At 44.4% G+C, this 14,364-nt stretch overlaps 4 non-coding genes across 4 annotated transcripts; all 4 read left to right on the top strand.

The window, feature by feature from the left end:
- The first annotated feature begins 4,834 nt into the window (after positions 1-4,834).
- Positions 4,835-4,974, top strand: LOC141168109 (U4 spliceosomal RNA). Its single transcript, XR_012251860.1, has one exon. It is a non-coding gene; the product is annotated as a U4 spliceosomal RNA (small nuclear RNA).
- Positions 4,975-7,817: 2,843 nt separating this feature from the next.
- Positions 7,818-7,957, top strand: LOC141168324 (U4 spliceosomal RNA). Its single transcript, XR_012252065.1, has one exon. It is a non-coding gene; the product is annotated as a U4 spliceosomal RNA (small nuclear RNA).
- Positions 7,958-9,411: 1,454 nt separating this feature from the next.
- LOC141168266 (U4 spliceosomal RNA) lies at positions 9,412-9,550 on the top strand. Its single transcript, XR_012252009.1, has one exon. It is a non-coding gene; the product is annotated as a U4 spliceosomal RNA (small nuclear RNA).
- Positions 9,551-13,619: 4,069 nt separating this feature from the next.
- Positions 13,620-13,692, top strand: TRNAK-UUU (transfer RNA lysine (anticodon UUU)). Its single transcript has one exon. It is a non-coding gene; the product is annotated as a tRNA-Lys (tRNA).
- The last annotated feature ends 672 nt before the right edge of the window (positions 13,693-14,364 follow it).

The raw sequence follows: 14,364 nt of genomic DNA, 5'->3' as shown, positions 1-14,364 counted from the left end.
AGCTCATCAAGAGAATGCCAAGACTGTGCATAGCAGTCATCAAAGCAAAAGGTGGCTACTTTGAAGAACCTAGAATATAAGACAAATTTTCAGTTGTTTCACACTTTTTTGTTAAGTATATAATTTCACATGTGTTAATTCATAGTTTTGATGCCTTCAGTGTGAATGTACAATTTTCATAGTCATGAAAATACAGAAAAATCTTTAAATGAGAAGGTGTGTCCAAACTTTTGGTCTGTACTGTATATATATGTATATATATATATATATATATGTGCGTGTGTGTGTATAAAGATCAAATACAATATATATATTCGTTATATACAGGTGCATCTCACTAAATTAGAATATCATCAAAAAGTTAATTTATTTCAGTTCTTCAATACAAAAAGTGAAACTCCTATACTATATAGAGTCATTACAAACAGAGTGATCTATTTCAAGTGTTTATTTCTGTTTTGGCGTTCCATTATGTTGGTCTTTTTGCACATAGTACAGGCTCTTTTTGCACATAGTACAGGCTCTTGTTGCACATAGTACAGGCTCTTGTTGCTCTCATGTTATGTGTATGGTCCGAGCAGAAGTGATGGGGAACTGTGCAGAGATGGCGCTCAGCCTTGTTGCTCCAGACGGGATTAAGGTGTGACTGCATAGGTGACCCCGTGAACATCGGATGCCCCCCCCCCCCCGTTCAGGGTCAGTCGTAGGGGGCACACAAAGCAGGTGGGAGCTGTGCACATCAGTAGTTATGGTGTGCAGCCTTAGGTCACTTACAGAGGGAAGATAACCTCTGTGACTGACCCTGGCAGGTCCAAGGAGGCATTCATCCTGATTATGTCTGGTATTACTGTTTAGCTCTATTGAAGAGAATGGGGTCTAGCTACAATACCACATACAACCTGTGCACAGGGGTGGCGCTGTTTTTTGTAATTCCGAACAATTCCTATAAACTAGCAGTTGCATTTGTCAGACTGAATCATGTGGGTATAATAGATGTGGTTTCCTATTGTGTGGAGGTGGGAGACCTGACTTGTCTGCAGGCTGACGGTGTTAGTAGTGACCAATGGAGATGGAAGTGTCGGCTTTCTCTCTCTCACTTCTCCTGTTTTAATTATTTTTCCTTTTTCCCAGTTATAATGAGTTCCATATGTTCAATGTGCGGGTGATATTTCCCTCTCCGGAGATGTCTGTGTGGATTTTAATTTTTCTTTATGACAGGGAGGTGGGAAAGTGAGGGGGAGGGTGGGCGAGCTGTAATTTTTATTGGTACCATTTTGGGGTCCTTACGACTTTCAAATCTGTTTTAATTCTACCTTATTTTGGGAGGTGACGCGACCAAAAAACAATAAAATGCGATTCTGACATTGATATTTTTTTCCTCTGTTTCAGTGTGTAGCATATGGGATAAGTAATATTTTATTAGTTCAGACATTTACCAACCTGGCGATACCAAAAGCGTAAATTTTTGACATTTTGGTAAAAAGGGGTCCGATTTTATTTTTTCCTGTCCCATTAAGGGACTTGGTGTTAGAACCCTCCTGTTTGTTTTTTCCATCTTGTGTTTTGCGGTCATGTGACCATCTGCCTTTATATTCCAGCTCCGCCCTTTTGGCTGTGCTGGACTTCAGTGTTTGACTGTTTCTCTAGCCTGGTGCTTCGGTGCCTTTCTCTGTCAGTTCGCTTGGTCCTTCTGGGACCTCTAGTACCTTTTTGTCAGTTAGTCTTTTTGTGTTCTGCAACAACTTCTCTGTTTAGGAGGTGTCCCATTTTTTGTCCCAGTCCTTAGTTCTTTTAGGGACCCCTCCCCTTATGCTATAGGTCTTCGCTCAGACTAGCCGAGGACTAAGGCGGGTCTGTTCGCTAGGAACAGGCAGCCCGCTACATTGTAGGGATTCAGCTTAGTCTTACTGTAGGGACAGCTTTCCCCTATCTTTCCTTAGTACTTGTTGCAGATCATAACACTTGGACCTGCAATTGCTTAATAGTCACCTCCATACAGCCAGTCTCTGTACATCCTATTCTGGCCGCACAGATGGGTGATCGATGTAGTCCAGTCAATGCTCGTGTTGGTCACTGCTGTGGTCAGTGATTGGCTGCAGTGGTTACATTGTAAAAGGTTTTAAAGTAAAACAGTCTACACCCCCTCTTATAAAAGACCGCTGTTGCATTTGTTCTTAGGCCCTCTAAGTGAGGTCTGAACCTCATGCATTTCTTCATGTTGCTGCATTGTTGGCGCTCCATTATGTTGGATGTTTCTCACTTTGTGAATGTAATTATTATAGACTGTTGCTGCACTTATGTTATGTGTATAGAACGTGAGGAAGTGACGGGGGACTATGCAGAGATGACGCTTGGCCGCGTGGCCTCCGACAGGATACTGTTTGACTGCCTAGGTGACCCCATGAACATTCAATGGTATCCGCCACTCAGGGTTAGTGGTTACGGTGTGCAGTCTTAGGTCACTTACAGAGGGAAGATCACCTCTGTGAGTGACCCTGGCAGGTCCAAAGAGGCGTTCATCCTGTGGGCTTCAGTGAGTGTGCATGTAATATAATGTGTTTATATATGGTATCAGTGGTAGATCCCTTCATACTTCCCAGGTGCAAGAACTATTTGCACAGTAAAAGGTGTCAGATGACGATTGGTTCCAGACTGAAATGTTAGCACTCCAATATTTTCAACAGAGCCCAGATAGCTCAGTCGGTAGAGCATCAGACTTTTAATCTGAGGGTCCAGAGTTCAAGTCCCAAGCAGAAGTATTTTTAATAAAATTGAATAATAAAAATTATTGAAACGACTGCATGAGGGACGGTCTAATCTGTGATATAATATATATTATAATATACAGCATTATAGACACAATATTGAGGGAGGCGGCTCAGTATGGAGGACGAACGGTGATCTCATCTGATGTAGCACGCAAGGTCACCTGCACAGTTTCCTATATTGTGACATCCACAGATTACACCGTCCCTGATGGACCTGGCTTTATACGGATTTCGGGTAAATATAAATGACCGGAGAGGCCGACCCCAGGCATTGTGCCTGTTAATTGTCCAGAAATCACATTAGTCTAATCGTTTTTTCCAGAACCAGCGCCGCACTTCTTCAGGTTTGTCCTGATTTTCCTATTCTTTTTTTTTGGAAAACTTCTTCCGAAGTCGCCAACTCTCAGCATGGTTTATGGACGCATCGACAACACATAACTGACTGCTCAGAAAAACCCCGAGAATCTCCCCGGGGAGTGAATCATGTAGAGAACTAGGCCGCGTCATGTGTCATGTCGTTACATACTATTATTGAAGGTATTGTGGGTATTGCGGTATTCAGTCACTATCTGGTATTATTATGTGGTGATAGTATGGCGGTATTCAGTCACTATCTGGTATTATTATGTGGTGATGGTATGGTGGTATTCAGTCACTATCTGGTATTATTATATGGTCATGGTATGGCGGTATTCAGTCACTATCTGGTATTATTATGTGGTGATGGTATGGCGGTATTCAGTCACTATCTGGTATTATTATGTGGTGATGGTATGACGGTATTCAGTTTCTATCTGGTGTTATTATGTGGTGATGGTATGGCGGTATTCAGTCACTATCTGGTGTTATTATGTGGTGATGGTATGGCGGTATTCAGTCACTATCTGGTGTTATTATGTGGTGATGGTATGGCGGTATTCAGTCACTATCTGGTGTTATTATGTGGTGATGGTATGGCGGTATTCAGTCACTATCTGGTGTTATTATGTGGTGATGGTATGGCGGTATTCAGTCACTATCTGGTATTATTATGTGGTGATGGTATGGCGGTATTCAGTCACTATCTGGTATTATTATGTGGTGATGGTATGGCGGTATTCAGTCACTATCTGGTATTATTATGTGGTGATGGTATGACGGTATTCAGTTTCTATTTGGTGCTATTATGAGGTAATAGTTTGGCGGTATTCAGTCACTATCTAGTGTTATGTGGTGATGGTATGGTGATGGTATGGCAGTATTCAGTCACTATCTGGTGTTATTATATGGTATGGCGGTATTCATTCACTAATCAGTCAATGTTTAATGCTATTTTGTTGTCTCTGTATGGCGGTATCCAGTCACTATTTGGTGCCGTTATACGACCATGGTTTTGAGGCATTCAGTCACTACTTGTTGTTATTATGTGGTTATAGTATGGCGGTATTCAGTCACTACTTGGTGTTATTATGTGGTTATAGTATGGCGGTATGTCAGCTGCTCTCCTGGCATTTTCAGCGGGGGTCACTAGTAACATAATCCCCTAATACATAAGTAAAGGTTCCTCTCCAGGAAATCGGATCTGGTGCTGAGTTCGTGTAGTAGAAGATGGAGAAACTGTGTAACCGGAAATGAGGAGCCGTCAGACGGCGGAGAGACCCAGCAGAAAGTCCTGACCTCAGAGTCTGTACAGAAGCCCGGATAGCTCAGTCGGTAGCATCAGACTTTTAATCCCTGTTCAAGTCCCTGTTCAGACGGAAGCTTTTAATCAAAAATGTTGAAACGTCTCTTGTTTCTTCCATGACAGACTTAGCGGAGGGGTTTATTAGCATATCGTATGCTCCCAGAATCCTATGCTCCCAGAATCCTATGCTCCCAGAATCCTTTGCTCCCAGAATCCTATGCTCCCAGAATCCTATGCTCCCAGAATCCTTTGCTCCCAGAATCCTATGCTCCCAGAATCCTATGCTCCCAGAATCCTTTGCTCCCAGAATCCTTTGCTCCCACAGCCCCCTAATGACTTTGTCTCTCCTCAGTGTAGACAGAGCCCCAGATCCGGAGGCCGCAGCTCCTCACAGATGGCCTCCAGCTTTGCGCAGTGGCAGTATCATAGCCCATGAGGTTTATCTGAGGCGTGATTATTGCTAGTTGAAAACTTTTCCCAATACCCCGCCATGAGGGCTTGTAATACAGTCAGCATGGCAATTTTTGACAGTCTCCCAGGAGACTGAATAGGTGGTTAATAGTAGAAAAACTATTATTGCTGTTTAGCTAGAGTAATTCTATATACAGTTGTATTGGAGCTCTGTGTTATATGTGGGGTTGAGAATTATATGTAAAGTTTAATTTCCCTCAGGCCAGGGGCGTACATAGAAATCATGGGGCCCCCAAGAAAAAAATAATAATAGTCAGATCACAGAAGAGCAGATCTCACAACCTTCCAGCCTTTACATAGCGATTTTCCTCCTGCTGAAGTCATAGATTCCTCTTTCATTGCCCCCATAAAATATGTAAACAAATGTGCCCCCCAAACACAGTATGATACCCCCATGATGAATTCCTCTACACACATTATAATGACCCTACTGTACCCCACTTCAACTCCACAGGCAAAGTATGGTGATCCCCCAAACTGTGACCCCCACACAGCCCTCCATGCACTATAATGGGCCTACATACAGTATAATAGCCCGCACTAGCCCTCCAAACAGTATAATTGCTTGCATACAGTATAATAGACCCCCACATATTATAATAGCCCCACATAGCCTTCCATATAGTATAATGCGTCCCCCATAACTCTCCATATAGTATAATGCACTCTCCATGGTCCTCCATACAATATAATGCACCCCCTATGGTACTCCATACAGTAGTATGAACCCCCATGGTCCTCCATACAGAATAATGTGCTCCCATGGTCCTCCATACAGAATAATGCACCCCATGGTCCTCCATACAGTATAATGCACCCCCATGATCCTCCATACAGTATAATGCACCCCATGGTCCTCCACACAATATAATGCGCCCACCATGACCCTCCAGACAGTATAATGCACCTGCATGGTCCTTCCCACAATATAATACACCCCACATGGTCCTCCATACAGTATAATGCACCCCCATGGTCCTCCATACAGTAGTATGCATTACCATGGTCCTCCATACAGTAGTATGCACCCCCATGATCCTCCATACAGTATAATGCACCCCCATAATCCTCCATACAATATAATGCACTTCCGTGATCCTCCTTTCAGTAGTATGCACCCCCATCACCCTCCATACAATATAATGCACCCCCATGATCTTCCATACAGTAGTATGCACCCTTAATGGTCCTCCATACAGTAGTATGCACCCCCCTGTTCCTCCATACAGTATAATGCACCCCCATGGTCCTCCATACAGCATAATGTATCCCCATGGTCCTCGATACAGCATAATGTACCCCCATAGTACACCACACAATATAATGCAACCCCATGATCCTCCATACAGTTGTATACACCCTCATGATCCTCCATACAGTTTAATGTGCCCCCATGGTCTTCCATACAATATAATGCACCCCCTTGATCCTTCATACAGTATTATGCACCTCCATGATCCTCCATACAATATAATGCACCCCCATACTGTATTATGGCCACCAGTCACTGATTAAAAAAAAATACAGTACTCATCTGTCCTTTTTGCGCCCAATGCTCCAGTCTCCTCAGCGTGTGGTGTGAAGCGCTGGACACCTCGTCTGACGTGTCACAGCAGCGGGCGCGATGACGTCATTACAGGGCGCCCGCTGCTCTGACACGTCAGACGCCGAGGAAGAATGATGCTGATGCTCCCTCCTCTATCATCATTGCTCACACTGGGCCCCCCACCGGCCATCAGCGAGAGCAATGAAGATAGAGGAAGGAGCGTCAGTAGACACTTCCACCCCCATCATTCTGTGTGGGCGGCTGGGCAGCGCTGGTGCTAACAGGCAGAGGCGGGGCTCAGTGCGGGGAGGGCATGCTGCGGTGAGGGGCCCCATAGCAGTGGTGTGGCCTGCCGCCATTGGCGTTACGCCAGTGCCTAAGGCCAAAAGAATAAGCAAAGAAATGTGGAGAATCAATTACAGAATTAATGTCTAGTCAGCTGCTTCCCTGGAGATTACTCCAAATAGAGTCATGTTATGGTTTTGGGGTGCTATTATATGGTCATGTTATGGCGGTGTTACAGTCACTATTTGCTTTTGTGTGTTCATAGTATTGTGGTATTATTCAGTCACTATTTGGTATTATTGGGTGTTTATAGTACAGTCACTATTTTTTAGTTTTTTTTCATTATAAGCTTCTGGTAACAGCCTCCCCGACCCCCAATTCATCATAAGTCCCTGTTTAGTGTTCTCTTCCACCCCTATTTCATTGATAGCGTCCCCTCCCACCCCCAGTTCATTATGAGACCCTCTTAGTATTTTTCCCCACATCAGAATTTTCCTAATTTCTGCATAAATTTGACCTAAAACGACATCAGCTTTTCACAAGTGGATGAAGAACCAAATCAAATGAGTCCAAAACATTAAACTTTTACACTTTTTTTTTAAAGAAAATAATCCAATCTCACATGTCTGTGAGTGACAAAAGTATGTGAACCTTTAAGGTTAGCAGATAATTTGAAGGTAGGATCGATAGGGAGGGTTAATAAATGGCGGTATTTAATCACTATTTGTTATTATATGGTCACTGCATGACAGTATTGCTTCTCAGCTGCTCTTCTTGCGCCATCATCAGGACGTTCCTGGTAATGCAATCCTGTAACACATAAGTGAAGGTTCCCCCAGGACGCAGGAGCAGACAGTCTGTATAGCAGGAGGTGGTGACACTATGATCAGATGGAGGATGAGCCCTCTCCCCTCCCCCAGCCTGGGGGGCTTTTCTTTCTTCCATTACAGACTTAGGGGAGGGGTGTTATTAGCATATCCACTCCCAGAATCCTTTGCTCCCACAGGCCCCTAATGACTTTGTCTCTCCTCAGTGTAGACAGAGCCCCAGATCCGGAGGCCGCAGCTCCTCACAGATGGCCTCCAGCTTTGCGCAGTGGCAGTATCATAGCCCATGAGGTTTATCCGAGGCGTGATTATTGCTAGTTGAAAACTTTTCCCAATACCCCGCCATGAGGGCTCGTAATACAGTCAGCATGGCAATTTTTGACAGTCATCCAGGAGACTGAGTAGGTGGTTAATAGTAGAAGAAGAGTTATTGCTGTTTAGCTGGAATAAATCTATATACAGTTGTGTTGGAGCCGTATGTTACATGTGTCGGGCTGAGAATCAGCAAAGAAACGTGCGGTATGGTGATATTCAGTCACTATTTGCTGTTATTATGTGGTGATGGTATGGCGGTATTCAGCCACTATTTGGTGTTATTTTGTGGTGATGGTATGGCGGTATTCAGCCACTATTTGGTGTTTTTATGTGGTGATGGTATGGCGGTATTCAGCCACTATTTAGTGTTACTATGTGGCGATGGTATGGCTATATTCAGCCACTATTTGGTGTTATTATGTGGTGATGGTATGGCGGTATTCAGTCACTATCTCGTGTTATTATGTGGTGATGGTATGGCGGTATTTAGTCACTATTTGGTGTTAGTATGTGGTGATGGTAAGGCGGTATTCAATCACTATTTGGTGATATTATGTGGGGATGGTATGGCGGTATTCAGTCACTATTTGCTGTTATTATGTGGTGATGGTATGGCGGTATTTAGTCACTATTTGGTGTTAGTATGTGGTGATGGTAAGGCGGTATTCAGTCACTATTTGCTGTTATGTGGTGATGGTATGGCGGTATTCAGTCACTATTTGCTGTTATGTGGTGATGGTATGGCGGTATTCAGTCATTATTTGGTGTTATTACGTGGTGATGGTATGGTGATATTCAGTCACTATTTGCTGTTATTATGTGGTGATGGTATGGCGGTATTCAGTCACTATTTGCTGTTATTATGTGGTGATGGTATGGCAGTATTCAGTCATTATTTGGTGTTATTACGTGGTGGTGGTATGGCGGTATTCAGTCAATATTTGCTGTTATTATGTATTGATGGTATGGCGGTATTCAGTCACTATTTGGTTATGTGGTGATGGTATGGCGGTATTCAGCCACTATTTGGTGTTATGTGGTGATGGTATGGCTGTATTCAGCCACTATTTGGTGTTATGTGGTGATGGTATGGCGGTATTCAGCCACTATTTGGTGTTATTATGTGGTGATGGTATGGCGGTATTCAGCCACTATTTGGTGTTATTATGTGGTGATGGTATTGCGGTATTCAGTCACTATTTGCTGTTATGTGGTGATGGTATGGCGATATTCAGTCACTATCTGGTGTTATTATGTGGTGATGATATGGCGGTATTCAGTCACTATCTGGTGTTATTATGTGGTGATGATATGGCGGTATTCAGTTACTGAAGAGCAGTCAGATGGAGGATGAACCCTCTCCCCTCCCCCAGCCTGCGGGGCTTTTCTTTCTGCCATTACAGACTTAGGGGAGGGGCGTTATTAGCATATCCACTCCCAGAATCCTTTGCTCCCACAGCCCCTAATGACTTTGTCTCTCCTCAGTGTAGACAGAGCCCCAGATCCGGAGGCCGCAGCTCCTCACAGATGGCCTCCAGCTTTGCGCAGTGGCAGTATCATAGCCCATGAGGTTTATCCGAGGCGTGATTATTGCTAGTTGAAAACTTTTCCCAATACCCCGCCATGAGGGCTCGTAATACAGTCAGCATGGCAATTTTTGACAGTCTCCCAGAGGACTGAGTAGGTGGTTAATGTTAGAAGAGGTGTTTATCGGAGATAATTATGTGTATACAGTTGTATTGGAGCCGTATGTTACATATGGGGCTGAGAATTATAAGTAACATTTCACTTCTCTGAGGACAAGAGAATCAGCAAAGAAACGTGCGGGATCAATTACAGGATTACTATCTAGTCAGCTGCTTCCCCGGAGATTTCTCCATATGGAGTCATGTTATATACACTGCTCCAAAAAATTAAGGGAACACTCAGATAACACATCCTAGATCTGAATGAATGAAATATTCTCATTGAATACTTTGTTCTGTACAAAGTTGAATGTGCTGACAACAAAATCACACAAAAATCATCAATGGAAATCACATTTATTAACCAATGGAGGCCTGGATTTGGAGTCATCCCCAAAATTAAAGTGGAAAAACACACTACAGGCTGATCCAACTGTGATGTAATGTCCTTAAAACAAGTCAAAATGAGGCTGAGTATTGTGTGTGGCCTCCACGTGCCTGTATGACCTCCCTACAATGCCTGGACATGCTCCTGATGAGGCTGAGTATTGTGTGTGGCCTCCACGTGCCTGTATGACCTCCCTACAACGCCTGGGCATGCTCCTGATGAGGCTGAGTATTGTGTGTGGCCTCCACGTGCCTGTATGACCTCCCTACAACGCCTGGACATGCTCCTGATGAGGCTCAGTATTGTGTGTGGCCTCCACGTGCCTGTATGACCTCCCTACAATGCCTGGACATGCTCCTGATGAGGCTGAGTATTGTGTGTGGCCTCCACGTGCCTGTATGACCTCCCTACAACGCCTGGGCATGCTCCTGATGAGGCTCAGTATTGTGTGTGGCTTCCACGTGCCTGTATGACCTCCCTACAACGCCTGGGCATGCTCCTGATGAGGCTCAGTATTGTGTGTGGCCTCCACGTGTCTGTATGACCTCCCTACAACGCCTGGGCATGCTCCTGATGAGGCTGAGTATTGTGTGTGGCCTCCACATGCCTGTATGACCTCCCTACAATGCCTGGCCATGCTCCTGATGAGGTTGTGGATGGTCTCCTGTGGGATCTCCTCCCAGACCTGGACTAAAGCATCCGCCAACTCCTGGACAGTCTGTGGTGCAACGTGACGTTGGTGGATGGAGCGAGACATGATGTCCCAGATGTGCTCAATCGGATTCAGGTCTGGGGAATGGGCGGGCCAGTCCATAGCTTCAATGCCTTCATCTTGCTGGAACTGCTGACACACTCCAGCCACATGAGGTCTGGCATTGTCCTGCATTAGGGGGAACCCAGGGCCAACCGCATCAGCATATGGTCTCACAAGGGGTCTGAGGATCTCATCTCGGTACCTAATGGCAGTCAGGCTACCTCTGGCGAGCACATGGAGGGCTGTGCGGCCCTCCAAAGAAATGCCACCCCACACCATTACTGACCCACTGCCAAACCGGTCATGCTGAAGGATGTTGCAGGCAGCAGATCGCTCTCCACGGCATCTCCAGACTCTGTCACGCCTGTCACATGTGCTCAGTGTGAACCTGCTTTCATCTGTGAAGAGCACAGGGCGCCAGTGGTGACTTTACCAATCCTGGTGTTTTGTGGCAAATGTCAAGCATCCTGCAGTGTTGGGCTGTGAAGACAACCCTCATCTGTGTACGTCGGGCCCTCATATCACCCTCACTGAGTCGGTTTCTAACCGTTTGTGCAGACACATGCACATTTGGGGCCTGATGGAGGTCATTTTGCAGGGCTCTGGCAGTGCTCCTCCTGTTCCTCCTTGCACAAAGGCAGAGGTAGCGGTCCTGCTGCTGGGTTGTTGCCCTCCTACGGCCCCCTCCACGTCTCCTGGTGTACTGGCCTGTCTCCTGTAGCGCCTCCAGCAGCTGGACACTACGCTGACAGACAAAGCAAACCTTCTTGCCACAGCTCGCATTGATGTGCCATCCTGGATGAGCTGCACTACCTGAGCAACTTCTGTGGGTTGTAGAGTCTGTCTCATGCCACCACGAGTGTGAAAGCACAACCAACATTCAAAAGTGACCAAAACATCAGCCAGAAAGCATTGTTGCTGAGATGTGGTCTGTGGTCCCCACCTGCAGAACCACTCCTTTATTGAGGGGGTCTTGATAATTGCAATAATTTCCATCTATTGTCTATTCCATTTGCACAACAGCATGTGAAATTGATTGTCAATCAGTGTTGCTTCCTAAGTGGACAGTTTGATTTCACAGAAGTTTGACTTACTTGGAGTTATATTCTGTTGTTTAAGTGTTCCCTTTATTTTTTTGAGCAGTGTATTTTTTGTGTTATCATGTAGTCATGGTATGGCTAGGGTGTCGGCACCATTGAAAATGTTCCAGAAAATGAAGTATTTCTCCCAGAACATTATTACAATTCCCCGTATTTTGTACACGTTTGTTTCCTTTGTGAGTGTTGGAACAACATATTAAAACAGAGGAAAAAAAAGGCAAATTGGACATAAGTTTACACAAAACCCCAATAATGGGCCAGACAAAATTGTTGGCGCCTTCAACTTAATATTTGGAATGTGGAATAAATATCTGCAATCAGTCGCTTCCTATAACCATCAGCTTCTTACACCTCTCAACAGGAATCTTGGACTCTTCTTACAATCTGCACCAGGTCTCTCATATGTGAAGGGTGCCTTCTCCAAACAGTAATTTTAAGATCTCTCCACAGGTGATCAACGGGTTTTAGATCCGGACTCATTGCTGCCACTTCAGAACTCTCCAGCAATTTGTTTCCATCCATTTCTTGGTGCTTCTTGAAGTATATTTGGGGTCATTGTCCTGCTGCAAGACCTATGACCTAAAATGCAATCCCAGCTTTCTGACACTGGACAATACATTGTGGCCCAAAATCCTTTGGTAATCCTCAGATTCCATAATACCTTGCACAAAGTAAATCACTCAGTTCCAGAGGCAGCAAAACAGCCCCAAAACATCTTTGAACCTCCACCATATTTGACTCTAGGTGCTGTGTTGTTTTCTTTGTAGGTCTCATTCTGTTTTCGGTAAACAGTAGAATGATGTGCTTTACCAAAAAACTCTATCCTGTTGTCATCTGTCCATAAAACCCTTTCCCAGAAGGATTTTGGCTTACTCACTTACAATTTGGCAAACTTCGGTCTAGCTTTTTTATGTCTTTGTGTCAGCAGGGGGGTCCTCCTGGATCTCCCACCATAGCGTTTCATTTCATTCAAATGTCGGTGGATAGTTCGTGCTGACACTGATGCACCCTCACGTTGCAGGACAGCTTGAATTTGGGGCTACTTTTCCTCAGACTATCCTGCGTTGCAACCTTTCTACAATTTTTCTCTGCCGTACACATCCAGGGAGATTAGCTACAGTGCTATGGGTTGTAAACTTCTTGATTATGTTGTGTACCGTGGACAAAGGAACATCAAGATCTTTGAAGATGGACTTGTAACCTTGAAATTGTTGATATTTTTCAACAATTTTCATCCTCAAGTCCTCTGACAGTTCTCGTCTCCTCTTTCTGTTCTCCATGCTTAGTATGGCACACACAGATATATAATGTAAAGATAGAGTCAACGTCATCTCTTTTTTTTTTCATCTGGTTTCAGCTGTGATTTTCATATTACCCACGCCTTTAACTTGACACAGGTGACTTTGTCCAGTCCCTGATATCATCCTCTCCCACCGCCCAAGTCATTATAAGTCCCTGATGATGTCCTCTCCCCAATTCAAACGTTATGTCTTATGAGATCATCTCTGCATTGCTGGACAAGTCTGGAATACAGAAGTGAATTTTTTTTCCAGCACGTGGAAACCAATGGACAGTATGAATAGTTGGAAGTGGTGATAGTGTGTAACCCGAAAAGAGGAGCAGATGGCCGATAATTCAGGAGAAAGTCATTGTGTCAGAATGTGTGCACAGGTGGTGATACTGTGTAACTGGAAAGAAAAGCAGAAAGCAGATAGTTGTAGGAGAAAGTGTGTGTGTGATACTTTGTAACCAAAAAGGAGGAGCAGACGGCCCACAGCTGCAGCAGAAAGTCATTGTGTCAGTGATCATGTACAGAAGCCCGGATAGCTCAGTCGGTAGAGCATCAGACTTTTAATCTGAGGTTCCAGGGTTCAAGTCCCTGTTTGGGCGGAAGCTTTTAACAAAGAGGTTATTTCATAAGGATATAAGAGACCTAGAGAAGGACAAATGATGGAGACAATTCAGGAAAAAATCATGGTTACCATAATTCTTTTGATTTTGGACAGTCTTGGGTGGTGACCATGTTCTCCTTAGCTGCTCTCTTGTCGCCAACAACAGGCGATCACTGATAATGTAATGTACTAGAACATAAGTGAGGGCTCGTTACATATTCCACGTAGTAGGAACTTGTGGACAGTCTGTATAGAGGAACTATATGGCGGTATTCAGACCCTATTTGGTGTTATTATATGGTCTTGGTATGGAAGTAATCAGTCACTATTTGACAATATAATGTGGTCACGGGATGGCGGTTTTAGGTGAGTATTGGTTTAATCATGTGTTCCTGGTATAACCGTAATCAAAATTAAAAGCAAAGCCACAGTAAGAGGAATTAGAATCCCCCCCTCCCCCCAAATTAAATTTTGGGGGGAATTTACAATTATGTGTTTATGGCACAGTGGCATTCAGTGTATTTTTAGTTCTTATCACTATAAGTCCCTCCCCATCCCCCAAATCATTATAAGCCTCTGATAGCAGCCTCTCCCACCCACAATTGATTACAGCTCCCTGTATAGTGTCCTCTTCCACCCCTAGTTCATAATATATCCCTGATAGTGTCCA

The sequence above is a fragment of the Phyllobates terribilis genome, unplaced genomic scaffold (assembly GCF_046119375.1).
Source record: "Phyllobates terribilis strain yellow unplaced genomic scaffold, ASM4611937v1 Scaffold_11__3_contigs__length_659146591, whole genome shotgun sequence".
Taxonomy (NCBI): domain Eukaryota; kingdom Metazoa; phylum Chordata; class Amphibia; order Anura; family Dendrobatidae; genus Phyllobates; species Phyllobates terribilis.
This window is presented reverse-complemented; position numbering and strand designations above follow the sequence as displayed.